Source organism: Dysidea avara, chromosome 3, assembly GCF_963678975.1.
Source record: "Dysidea avara chromosome 3, odDysAvar1.4, whole genome shotgun sequence".
NCBI classification, from domain to species: domain Eukaryota; kingdom Metazoa; phylum Porifera; class Demospongiae; order Dictyoceratida; family Dysideidae; genus Dysidea; species Dysidea avara.
The window spans coordinates 18,059,977-18,073,284 of record NC_089274.1 but is presented as its reverse complement, the minus strand read 5'-3'; the positions used below and the strand labels follow the sequence as shown (position 1 = coordinate 18,073,284).

General features: G+C 38.6%; 1 long non-coding RNA gene across 2 annotated transcripts; it reads right to left on the bottom strand.

Moving 5' to 3' along the window:
* Nucleotides 1-6,464: 6,464 nt before the first annotated feature.
* On the bottom strand, nt 6,465-10,990 carry LOC136249869 (uncharacterized). 2 transcript variants are annotated; one of them, XR_010698363.1, is made up of 3 exons: nt 10,908-10,990; nt 7,395-9,045; nt 6,465-7,340 (listed from the first exon to the last, which is right to left on the bottom strand). It is a non-coding gene; the product is annotated as an uncharacterized lncRNA (long non-coding RNA). The 2 variants fall into 2 exon arrangements; XR_010698364.1 differs by lacking the exon at nt 10,908-10,990 and having other exon boundaries at nt 7,395-7,447; nt 8,453-9,165.
* Nucleotides 10,991-13,308: the final 2,318 nt, after the last annotated feature.

The following is a 13,308-nucleotide window of genomic DNA, read 5'->3' as shown; positions in this document are numbered from 1 at the left end:
TCTACTCTGGTATACTCGTATACATCTGTAGGTAACATTTGACTACAAGTGGTGCTGTAAAATCCCGTGTTTTCCCATACATTATGTTGTACAGAATTTTTGTATGGGCTCCCATTGGGGAATTTTATTTCTCAAACTTTATTTTATTTTTTTTATTACAGTAACTAGAAACATACGTACATACTGAAAACTACACCATGCTACTACTTATTACCTAACTATATATACTTATTACTAGCTACGTGTGTTTCTAGTTTTTTTTTCTTTCTCAAACTTTGATTTCGCGTATTTCAATAAATACTGGATGAAATTCAATTCGGTAAAGTGCATTACGAAGTACGAAGCATTGGTTACTACATACTAGAACAGCAGCTTGTGAAACATTTGTTGAAGGGGTGTATATGTAGTAGTTGTAACATGGGCACGAGTGATTTGCCTGAAATATACACACAAGCACGAGGGCGCAGCCCGAGTGCGAGTGTGTATATTTCAGGCAAATCACAAGTGCCCATGTTACAACTAATCTAATCAAAAACAGCCAAGCTGTAAAAAAAGGTGCGGCCCCCAAAAAGGCCATGGTGAAAAAAGATGTGAAATCCAAGGTGGCGGCCAAGAAATGGCTGTGATGGTAGGTTAATGGTTACATTTTAATAACGACAATTCAGGTGAATTTGGTGCCAAGACCAAGCGGCACAAAATTCACCTGAATTGTCGTTATTAAAATGTAACCATTAACCTACCATCACAGCCATTTCTTGGCCGCCACCTTGGATTTCACATCTTTTTTCACCATGGCCTTTTTGGGGGCCGCACCTTTTTTTACAGCTTGGCTGTTTTTGATTAGATATCACTTCTTTTTGTATTTGTATACTGCAAAGCCGGCCTATGGCTGGCTTTGGGGCTTTTTTAACCCATGTGTTTTTTTCTTTACCACAGGAAGAAGAAAAAAACTTAAAGAAGATTTTTAATGCTTCAATTGTTTTTGATTTTATTAGTAATTATACAAATTATATACATATGTTTATTACATGCCCATTATTCCCCACAGGATATTTTTTTGCAGTTGATCTCTCTACTGGGTGACTTGAAATGTAGCTGAACTATATACAGGATGGTTTCTTTGTAGCTGAACTCTCTACAAGGTGACCTCTTCTAGCTGGTCTCTCTACAGGGTGATTTGTTTCTAGCTGAACTCTCTACAGGTGATTTGTTTGCAGCTAAACTCTCTACATGGTGGTTTGTTTGTAGCAGAACTCTCTACATGATGGTTTCTTTGTAGCTGAACTCTCCATAAGGTGACTTCGTCTAGCTGAACTCTCTACAGGGTGATTTGTTTGCAGCTGAACTCTCTACATGATGGTTCCTTTGTAGCTGAACTCTCTACAAGGTGACTTTGTCCAGCTGATCTCTCTACGGGGTGATTTGTTTCTAGCTGAACTCTCTGCAGGTGATTTGTTTGCAGCTAAATTCTCTACATGGTGGTTTCTTTGTAGCTGAACTCCCTACATGATGGTTTCTTTGTAGCTGAACTCTCTACAAGGTAACTTCTTCTCTACAGGGTGATTTGTTGTAGTTGAATTCTCTACAAGGTGGTTTGTTTGAGGCTGAACTCTCTACATGGCGGTTTCTTTGTAGCTGAACTCTCTACAGAGTGATTTGTTTGCAGCTGAACTCTCTACATAATGGTTTCTTTGTAACTGAACACTCTACAAGGTGACTTCTTCTAGCTGATCTTTCTACAGGGTGAATTGTTGTAGCTGAACTATCTATAAGGTAACTTCTTCTAGCTGATCTCTCTACAGGGTGATTTGTTTGTAACTGAACTCTCTGCATGATGGTTTCTTTGTAGCTGAACTCTCTTCAAGGTGACTTCTTCTAGCTGATCCCTCTACAGGGGGATTTACTTGTAGCTGAACTCTCTACAAGTGATTTATTTGCAGCTGAACTCTTTATGTGGTGGTTTCTTTGTAGCTGAACTCTCTACAAGGTGACCTCTTTTAGCTGATCTCTCTACAGGGTGATTTGTTTCTAGCTGAACTCTCTACAGGTAATTTTTTGCAGCTAAACACTCTACATGGTGGTTTCTTTGTAGCTGAACTCTGTACATGATGGTTTCTTTGTAGCTGAACTCTTTACAAGGTGACTTCTTCTAGATGAACTCTCTATGGGGTAATTTCTTTGTAGCTGAACTCTCTATATGATGGTTTCTTTGTAACTGAACTCTCTACAAGGTAACTTCTTCTAGCTGATCTTTCTACTGGGTGATTTGTTTGCAGCTGAAATCTCTACATGGTGGTTTCTTTGTTGCTGAACTCTCTACAAGGTGAATTCTTCTACCTGATCTCTCTACAGGGTAATTTGTTTGTAACTGAACTCTGTACAAGTGCATTTTTGTGGGTGATCTCACTGCAGGTTGATTTGTTTGCAGCTGAACTCACTAAAGGGTGATTTTGCTTGTAGCTGAACTCCTTGCATTGTGTCTAGTTTCTAGCTGATCTCTCTACAGGGTGATTTGTTTGTAGCTGATCTCTCTACAAGTTTATTTGTGTGTAGCTGATCTCTCTGCAGGTTGATTAATTTGTAGCCGATCTCTCTACAAGGTAATTTGTTTGTAACTGAACTGTCTATAAGGTGATTTATTTGTAGCTGATCTCTCTGCAGGTTGATTTGTTTTAGCTGAACTCTCTACAGGGTGATTTACTTGTAGCTGAACCCCTTACATTGTGTCTAGTTTCTAGCTGATCTCTCTACAGGGTGATTTGTGTGTGGCTGATCTTTCTACAGGTTGATTTGTTTGTAGACGATCTCTCTACAAGGTAATTTGTTTGTAGCTGAACTCTGTACAAGGTGCTTTTTTGTAGGTGATCTCACTGCAGGTTGATTGTTTTGTAGCTGAACTCACTAAAGGGTGATTTGCTTGTAGCTGAACTCCTTACATTGTGTCTAGTTTCTAGCTGATCTCTCTACAGGGTGATTTGTTTGTAGCTAATCTCTCTACAAGTTGATTTGAGTGTAGCTGATCTCTCTGCAGGTTGATTAATTTGTAGCCGATCTCTCTACAAGGTAATTTGTTTGTAGCTGAACTCTCTATAAGGTGATTCGTTTGCAGCTGAACTCTCTACATGGTGGTTTCTTTGTTGCTGAACTCTCTACAGGGTGTTTTGCTTGTAGCTGAACTCTCTACAGGGTGATTTGTTTCTAGCTGATCTCTCTACAGGGTGATTTTTGTAGCTGACCTCTCTTCAGGGTGATTTTTTTCTAGCTGATTGCTCTACAGGTTGATTTGTTTGTAGATGAACTCTCTAAAGGGTAATTTGCTTGTAGCTGAACTCCTTACTTTGTGTCTAGTTTGTAGCTGATCTCTCTACAGGGTGATTTGTTTGTAGCTGATCTCTATACAAGTTGATTTGTGTGTAGCTGATCTCTCTGCAGGGTTATTTGTTTGTAGTCGATCTCTCTACAAGGTAATTTGTTTGTAGCTGAGCTATCTATATGGTGATTTGTATGTAGCTGATCTCTCTGCAGATTGATTTGTTTTAGCTGAACTCTCTACAGGGTGATTTGTTTCTAGCTTATCTCTCTACAGGTTGATTTGTGTGTAACTGATCTCTCTACAAGCTGATTTGTTTGTAGCTGATCACTCTGCAGGTTGATTTGTTTCTAGATGATCTCTCTACAGGTTGATTTGTTTGTAGCTGAGCTCTCTGCAAAGTGTTTTGTTTGTAGTTGATCTCTCTACAAGGTGATTTTTTGTAACTGACCTCTCTTCAGGGTGATTTGTTTCTAGCTGATATCTCTACAGGGTGATTTTTTGTAGCTGACCTCTCTTCAGGGTGATTTGTTTCTAGCTGATTGCTCTACAGGTTGGTTTGTTTGTAGCTGAACTCTCTACAGGGTGATTTGCTTGTAGTTGAACTCCTTACATTGTGTCTAGTTTGTAGCTGATCTCTCTACAGGGTGATTTGTTTGTAGCTGATCTCTATACAAGTTGAATTGTGTATAGCTGATCTCTCTGCAGGTTGATTTGTTTGTAGCCGATCTCTCTACAAAGTAATTTGTTTGTAGCTGAACTATCTAAAAGGTGATTTGTTTGTAGCTGATCTCTCTGCAGGTTGATTTGTTTTATCTGAACTCTCTACAGGGTGATTTATTTGTAGCTGAACTCCTTACATTGTGTGTAGTTTGTAGCTGATGTCTCTACAGGGTGATTTTTTTGTAGCTGAACTCTCTACAGGGTGATTGCTTGTAGCTGAACTCCTTACATTGTGTCTAGTTTCTAGCTGATGTCTCTACAGGGTGATTTTTTGTAGCTGAACTCTCTACAGGGTGATTTGTTTCTAGCTTATCTCTCTACAGGTAGATTTGTTCATTGCTGATTGCTCTAAAGGTTGATTTGTTGCAGCTGAACACCCTGCAAAGTGTTTTGTTTGTAGCTGATCACTCTAAAGGGTACTTTGTTTGTAGCTGAACTCTCTCCACAGTGACTTGTGTGTAGCTGAATTCTGTGTAACTGAATTCTCTAGAGAGTGACTTAATTGTAGCTGAATTCTCTACACAGTGCATGACTTGTTTATAACTGAACTTTCTTCAGTGTGACTTGTAATGTTCTGAATCTCTATAGTGATATATTTGCATAACTCTCCACATGGTGACTGTCTTCTTGCTGAACTGTCTATAAGATTAACTGTTTGCAGCTGAACTCCCTACAGAATAACTTGTGATGTAATAAAATTCTATAATGGAATAAATAAATTAGCCGAATGCTCTATTAGGGTGACTGTTCTATTAGAGTATCTCGATCTCGCATTTGCTACACGGAGTTGGCTTTCGAATCATAACTCAGTGGTTTGTAATCCGATTCTTCTGTACTACTGCAAGGACTTTCTATGAAGATTATTCCAGCTATACACCGATTTTCAGCTCATTGCTCTAAGCGGTTTGCCTAGTAGGCGTGAAAACTAATACTTTTTATTCATAAAAATCGATCGCGTAATTGTGACACAGGTTGGGTTTTGTGTCATATCTCCGTGGTCTTTATCTCGATTCCTTTCAAACCACCAAAAGGCACTCCTACGATGGTTACTCCATCTACATAGCAATTTTCAGCTCATTCCATGAAGCGGTTTACCCTGTAGGCGTGACAACAAATCGATCTTGTTTTACGCGAATAATCGGTCATAACTCCTGAACCATTCATCGGATTTGTACCAAATTTGATGCTAGGATTGGCCTTTGGACTCCCTTTCTGTGTGTCAAATTTCAAGGCGATCGGAGTACGCGTTTGCTTGTTATAGCAATTTTTGCAAGTGTGCGAAAAGACGAAGAAGAAGAAGAAGAAGAAAAAAAAAACGAAGAAAAAAAAACGAAACTTTGGCAGCTCGTATCTCGGAAATGGCTGGAGCGATTTCCTTCAAATTTGGAATGTAGACTCCCTTGGCTGGCGGGCAACTGTGTAGCAAATTTGGTTCCAATCAGATAAGTGATCACCGAGATACAAATGTGTGAAAATGACGTTTTCGTTCTTCCTGTCAATATACTCACGGGTGTGGCGCGCCAGCTTCTTGGGCCGCACGACACACTACCGTGTGTCTTGATATATTCCACTTGGGTGAATCACCTGCAAGTGTACATGGAAATTGGTGGAATGCTTTGCGAGTGTATTTATATGAGACCATGTGACTTTCGATTGTGGGTAACGTCGTAAGAGCAACGACAAGGCACTGCTGAGAGGCCGAACGTAAGTGTATCGTCACGAGCATGCAGATCGCTTCGATCGTATGGAACTCCGTTTGTAACAAAAATATACCTGACTCCAGCTACCTTATTATCGCCGATAATAAAACACCATCCTTATTATCGCCGATAATAACACTTATTATCGCCGATAATAACACTTATTATCGCCGATAATAAGACCTCGCCTTATAATCGCCGATGATAACACTTATTATCGCCGATAATAAGACCTCACCTTATTATCGCCGATGATAAGACTACAGCTTTATTATCGCCGATGATAAGACTACAGCTTATTGTCGCCGATGATAAGGACTCTAACTTATCATCGCCGATAATAAGACAGCGCTTATTTTCCTAGGATATAATTAAGACAGCGCTTAAATTATGTCCTCGGGCGCGTATATAGATCTATTAGCTTTTATTATTAATAATAATGTTAGCTAGCTATTAAGTCATGGCTGCTTCAGTGAATCATGGCATCATCAGTGACCAGCTGCAGTATGGAGTTGAACAAGGTCGTAGGCAGACACCAGCTGATCTAGTGAAAAATAATTATTTCGAGAGGCAAATTTTTCGAGGTTGAGCATTGTTGCTAAAAATTTTTTTCGCGGATTTGCAAACACTCCCAAAATGTATTAGCTAGATTATATGGAGGTCTAGAATAAACTTCTCGCTGATAACTACCCCCATGCAAAACCGCGAAAACTACTGATTTTCCCCTCAAAGTATTTGGTACAATACCTAATACATGCATCATATGCAACTATCCAAATCATCAATGTTTATTTACAGATCATGTTATAAATGGTAGCTACATAACACACATGCAAAAATCATTAAAGTAATATACACAGCGTCCTGGCTACAACTGGTGTACTGACAGTCAACAAGCATTCATGTCCCAAGCACAGTTATCGATCAGCTAAAACCGATGGCATTGAACTCTTTCTCAAACTCAAGATAGCTGAGATAGGTTGAAGGCAGTTCCAATTCACACCCACATGTATGGGCAGTAGGTCGCCAGGCGAATCCTGATAAGCTGTTAAAGCCAACAGTTATATGTTGACCAATCAACACTAAACTCCCTGTGGTATACCTCAAGAAACACCTAGCCTCTTCATTCTTCATGTTCCCAACATAAAGCTCTAAATAGCCAAAAACAGCTGCTTGGGTAGAATTCTCCTCAATGGGTTCATCTAGTATAGCCAAAACCTTTTCTGGAGTCGCACTAAGTGAATCATACAGAGAATATAGTTCCTCAACAGTGAAACTATCCCAAAACTGCTTCTCATTAGAAGGGATTCCACAGCCAATGCTAGCCATTTGCATGCAGACATGGAATAAGCAGGTTTGATCCTTAAAAAAGTGGAAATAAGCATGCTTCCAAAATGCAGAAAACATATCATGACACACTCCACCATAGTCTATTGCCTACTCATTTGCAAATTGAATTTTGAGAGGAAACTCTTCAAACACTTTATCTTTGCTCAAAAGTTCCATGGTATCTCGAAACACTTCTTTTCATCGTATCACATGAACAGTCAGAATTGGAGGTGTCACTGGACAAATTTGGTTCACAAACTTCAAACGTTTGTCTTCCGCTACAACATACAAAGCTATAGTAACATTTTGTAAATTAATACCATATCACATACCTCTCTCAATAATTTTTCTATCTTCTGGGATAATTATCATATATATTGTCAACCTAATGTGTACATAATATTAGTGCATGTAATGTAAACTATTCTCAGTTACAACATGTCGTAACCACACTGTAATACTAAAACCATATTAGACCATACCAAATTACTCTAACTAAACAGCTATTTCACCGGGATCCTTTCTAATCTAACCAAGCTGTCATTTACCAACACTTTTGTATAGAAAACAACCTCTGTAATCTGACACATTTGTACTCTGTAATCTGACAAAAATTGGATTCCCTAGACTCGGAAATACATTGTTTTCAACCTTTGCAATATGGCAAAGATTAATAGCTGCATTACCAACTAACACAGAGTGTAAGTTTTGAGCATCCAAGCATTTTTTCATAAAAGAAAAAAGCTGTAATAGTTGAAAATTCAAAAAAAATAAAAATAAAAAAGCAATGTTCCTAATTTACTGCACAATCCAAAAATATTGTACAATGTCGGATTACACAGGTGACTTGACAAAGTTGATGTCTCTGTGCATGAGATTAGAGAGGTTTCACTGCACAACATAATTGTGACCAGATTTGCGAAAAGGGGTCTTCCACACACATCCAATTCTATGAACTTGGAAGATCATAACTTTGTGTTCAAGAAAGATGCAATTCTGAAATTTTCTCCATCTATTAACCTGTGTTGGTGCTCACCACTGCCTAAATTTCAAGGCAATAACTGTTTCCTGTCGGAAGTTATGAATTGTCAAAGTTGGTAAATTGGAAGTGGGTGGAAGACCCCTTTTCGCAAATCCGGTCAAATATAGTGTCATGCAGATTCAAAACACAGTCATGCAAATCAAACTGATACCCTCTGTATATGGTGCAAAGAAAACTTTGATAGTTGTCATATGTATTATAGCTATACTCTTCTTATATCTGTCAAAAACTTTGTCAAATCAGTATAGAGATTCTGCATCCTTCAAAATTTTGTGCTGTACAGTTAATATAATAATATATTTATGTTGCAACATACAACATAGCACATAGACAACTATAAGTGCATACCTATATGCCATAGGGAATTAGGTCCAGGAACTGAGTAAGGTCTTCGAGTTGTAATCCCCCCTGCCACCTAAGAGCAGTGTTGATGGGGTCTACAGACCTCAGTGCATCTCGAACACGAGCTCTAGTCACCCTATACCCCATTGACTTAAGTCAGCCTAGAATCAACTTTTCTCCTACACCAGAAAGTGTATTCTTAATTTCTGACTGACACTCTAGTTCTAAGTTCTGTATCAGTCAGTTCCCTGCCTGCATTCCAAATTCTTGATGTCTCCTATATACAATGTCATCCTGGAAACACCCAACAACAATGCTATGTCAGTCCATGAAAATGATAATGAACACAAATATTCAAGTTGTTCCTTTGCTACAATAGATGGAGGTCTTCCTCTACCTACACTTTCCCTTGTTGCAGCTCTGTATCGCAAAGATTCTGATACACGTTCCATTGAGGCTATGTATCTCTCCCATTAGTCTAGTTCTCCAGCCGACAACGATCTCAAATATGTTACCAAGCTCTCCATACTGTTCTTATATCCGGTCACAACTTCATGGTACTGGGGCTGGACAAGTACTGCACCATTTTCCAAATGTGCCTTAAGGCGAGAGACAGTAATAATGCAGATTTCCAACCTTTCTATGGCATAATTAGCAAAATTTTCCGAGCAGTTTCCAAATTGGCGACCGCTTTCGCGAAGAAAAACTGCAATTTTGTCAAAAAATGCTTCCCATCCCCTTGAATATTGTATCAGAGCACACCTATCTTGGTATCCGCCTCCATCATACACTATCATGGGAACCTCATGTTAACTATATTTGTGGAAAGGCAAACCGTCTTCTTGGATTTCTGAAAAGGAATTTATATAATGCCCCAATACAAATCAAAGAACACTTATACAAACAATTATTGTTACCTTCTATTGAATACTGCTCAGCTATCTGGGATCCTTATCACCAAACAACAGTTAGCAAATTAGAAATGATCCAACACCGAGCTGCAAGATTTGTTCTTAATAAACCATGGCACAGATCCAGTCAACAACACAGTATTACAGATATGCTTAATTACCTTCAATGGCCAAGTTTAAAAAGTAGGAGAAGAAATGCTAGACTTATATTATTATTCAAGATTGTAAGAAACTTACTGGTGCTACCAAACCATTGTTTACCCCAGCCAACCCCTGTATCATATACTCGTGCCAATAATCCCCTCAAATTTGCACAGCTGCAATCCAGAATTGATTTATATAAGTATTCTTTTCTGCCAAGAACAATTATTGATTGGAATAACTTGAAAATTGACAACATCAACACAATTAACCTTGACACTTTTAAGAACATTATAGATAAGCTAAATAATTTGTGATTTGTAATGCACATTAGCGTGTTGCCCCTGGTGGGCTTTGCTAATTAATAATAAATAAATAATCCCCATAGTTGAGATTCACGCGAAGTAGCTGCAGCCATGCAAGCCTTCTATGACTAACTTAGTGTGATATAAATAGAGTTTTAAAGCGCTAAAATATACGCACCCGAAATCATAATTTAAGCGCTGTCTTAATTATTTCCTAGGAAAATAAGCACCGCCTTATTATCGGCGATAATAAGCTGGAGTCTTATCATCGGCGATGATAAGCTATAGTCTTATCATCGGCGATAATAAAATGAGGTCTTATTATCGGCGATAATAAGTCTTATTATCGGCGATAATAAGATGGTGTTTTATTATCGGCGATAATAAGGTAGCTGGAGTCAGGTATATTTTTGTTACAAACGGCGTTCCATACGATCGTGGGTACGCAATTAAACACAGGAAGCCCAAATACGAGCTGAACAGCTCATAATGAAGCTTAAGTGCACTATAAAGTACTTACTATACTAGCCATGAATAAACTAAACTTTAGAGCAGTGAATATATGTTTACAGCGCTATAGACCTTATTCACTGAATTAATTTCATAGCGCTTATAACCCGTTGCGAAGGAGTTGTCCACCAATATTCGCCATTTGCAGTACCAAAACCATAGTAACATCACAGTTCTCCGCCAAATTCGCCATTTGCAGTACCATAACTATGGTAACATGATAGCAACCGTTGTGTTCGCCCAGGTTTAGAACTCAAAATGGCGTCCGAAAAGCCATTACCATGGTAAATAGGGACCCTTGTATGACTTCGCGTGACATCAGAGGGCGCTTACTGTTCTAAATGAATAAGGTCTATAATGGCCTAGCTAATTAAGCGCCACGCCCAGTCACTACGTGTGTGTGACATCGCTCCAGGTGTCAAAACGGCAATGTAAAGACATTCAACTACACTAAAGTACTTACTTTACTAGCCATGAATAAACTAAAGTAGTGAATACTATTAACACTAATGGCCAAATCAATTAAGCGCTACACCCAGTGTCTGGGACATCCCCACGTGACTATTGAATGTAACATGTTTAATATAAACTAACCTGTGACCTTCTTCATTCAGTAAAACAATGAACTATCTTCTTCCCCAAGTCCATGATACTATGCCCTGGCTCACTTTACAAAAACTAAAACCCACTATCAATCCTGTGAAGTGTCGCTATATTAGAGAGGAGATCACACAGTTTCATCAAAGAAATCAAATGATTTCTGAGAATGCTTGGAATGCATTAATGAGAATAGGAGGTAGTATATACAAGTTATATCCCTCCTAGTGAGAATAGGAGGTAGTATATACAAGTTATATCCCTCCTAGTTGAGAATAGGAGGTAGTATATACAAGTTATATCACTCCTAGGAGGGATATGGCTTGTATATACTACCTCCTATTCTCGTTACTGCATTCCTGAGCACTGCTAGCAGTGCTATTATACCACTTATGCACCTTCTCTTCCCTTTGAAGTGAGGTGTGAAGGTGGTATATGTAATGGTTGTAGCACTGTAAGGAGTGCATGACTTACAGTGTTGCAACTAATATGTTACACTTCAAAGTAGCTTTTTAAGCTTTTGAAGGTGCTTTTAAAGTAGTTCTAACCCTTTGAAGTTACTTTTACAGTAGTTGTAAGCTGCTAAATTCACGTTTAAGTTAAATGCCTTTGATGTGGTTGAGGGTGTCTTTAATGTGCTCTAGCATTTGTTCAGGATCCTCTGTGGTGGTTGAATATATCATTATGGTTACTATATCAAAGCTTCACATTAGCTCTTACTATAACACTAGTACTTACTATGTAAGGTTTTCAAAATGTATAAGAAACCTTATCACCATGAGACAGTTTTGATTGTGGGATTCGGTTGGTCTCAATTGAGAGCCACAGGAGGGCTCAATTGTAGGCCACAGGAGATCACTGAAGCCCACAATGTAAAGTGGATGTTGCTCATATAGGTTTCATATACATTTTACTACAGTATTCAATAGTAAGAAGCATTAAAGCTGTACAGTTTATGGAATGCAGTAATGAGTTGTCAGCACACTTTGCAGTGCGACATCTAGATGTTGCACTGCTAAGTGTGCCACATCACATTTGTAGCATAAAGAATTCCTTTGATCTGAGGTGTGAAAGTGTTACATATATATATATATATCTAATCAAAAACAGCCAAACTGTAAAAAAAAGGTGCGGCCCCCAAAAAGGCCATGGTGAAAAAAGATGTAAAATCCAAGGTGGCGGCCAAGAAATGGCTGTGATGGTAGGTTAATGGTTACATTTTAATAACGACAATTCAGGTGAATTTGGTGCCGCTTGCCATTTCTTGGCCGCCACCTTGGATTTCACATCTTTTTTCACCATGGCCTTTTTAGGGGCCGCACCTTTTTTTACAGTTTGGCTGTTTTTCTGTTTTTGATTAGATATATATATATGTAACACTTTCACACCTCAGATCAAAGGAATTCTTTATGCTACAAATGTGATGTGGCACACTTAGCAGTGCAACATCTAGATGTCGCACTGCAAAGTGGTAGCAGCACCAAATTCACCTGAATTGTTGTTATTAAAATGTAACCATTAACCTACCATCACAGCCATTTCTTGGCCGCCACCTTGGATTTCACATCTTTTTTCACCATGGCCTTTTTGGGAGCCGCACCTTTTTTTACAGTTTGGCTGTTTTTGATTAGATATCACTTCTTTTTGTATTTGTATACTGCAAAGCCGGCCTATGGCTGGCTTTGGGGCTTTTTTAACCCGTGTGTTTTTTTCACAGGAAGAAGAAAAGAACTTAAAGAAGATTTTTAATGCTTCAATTGTTTTTTGATTTTATTAGTAATTATACAAATTATATACATATATTTATTACATGCCCATTATTCCCCACAGGATATTTTTTTGCAGTTGATCTCTCTACTGGGTGACTTGAAATGTAGCTGAACTATATACAGGATGGTTTCTTTGTAGCTGAACTCTCTACAAGGTGACCTCTTCTAGCTGGTCTCTCTAAAGGGTGATTTGTTTCTAGCTGAATTCTCTACAGGTGATTTGTTTGCAGCTAAACTCTCTACATGGTGGTTTGTTTGTTGCTGAACTCTCTACATGATGGTTTCTTTGTAGCTGAACTCTCTATAAGGTGACTTCGTCTAGCTGAACTCTCTACAGGGTGATTTTTTTGCAGCTGAACTCACTCTCTACATGATGGTTCCTTTGTAGCTGAACTCTCTACAAGGTGACTTCGTCCAGCTGATCTCTCTACGGGATGATTTGTTTCTAGCTGAACTCTCTACAGGTGATTTGTTTGCAGCTAAACTCTATACATGGTGGTTTCTTTGTAGTTGAACTCCCTACATTATGGTTTTTTTGTAGCTGAACTCTCTACAATGTAACTTCTTCTCTACAGGGTGATTTGTTGCAGTTGAATTCTCTACAAGGTGATTTGTTTGAGGCTGAACTC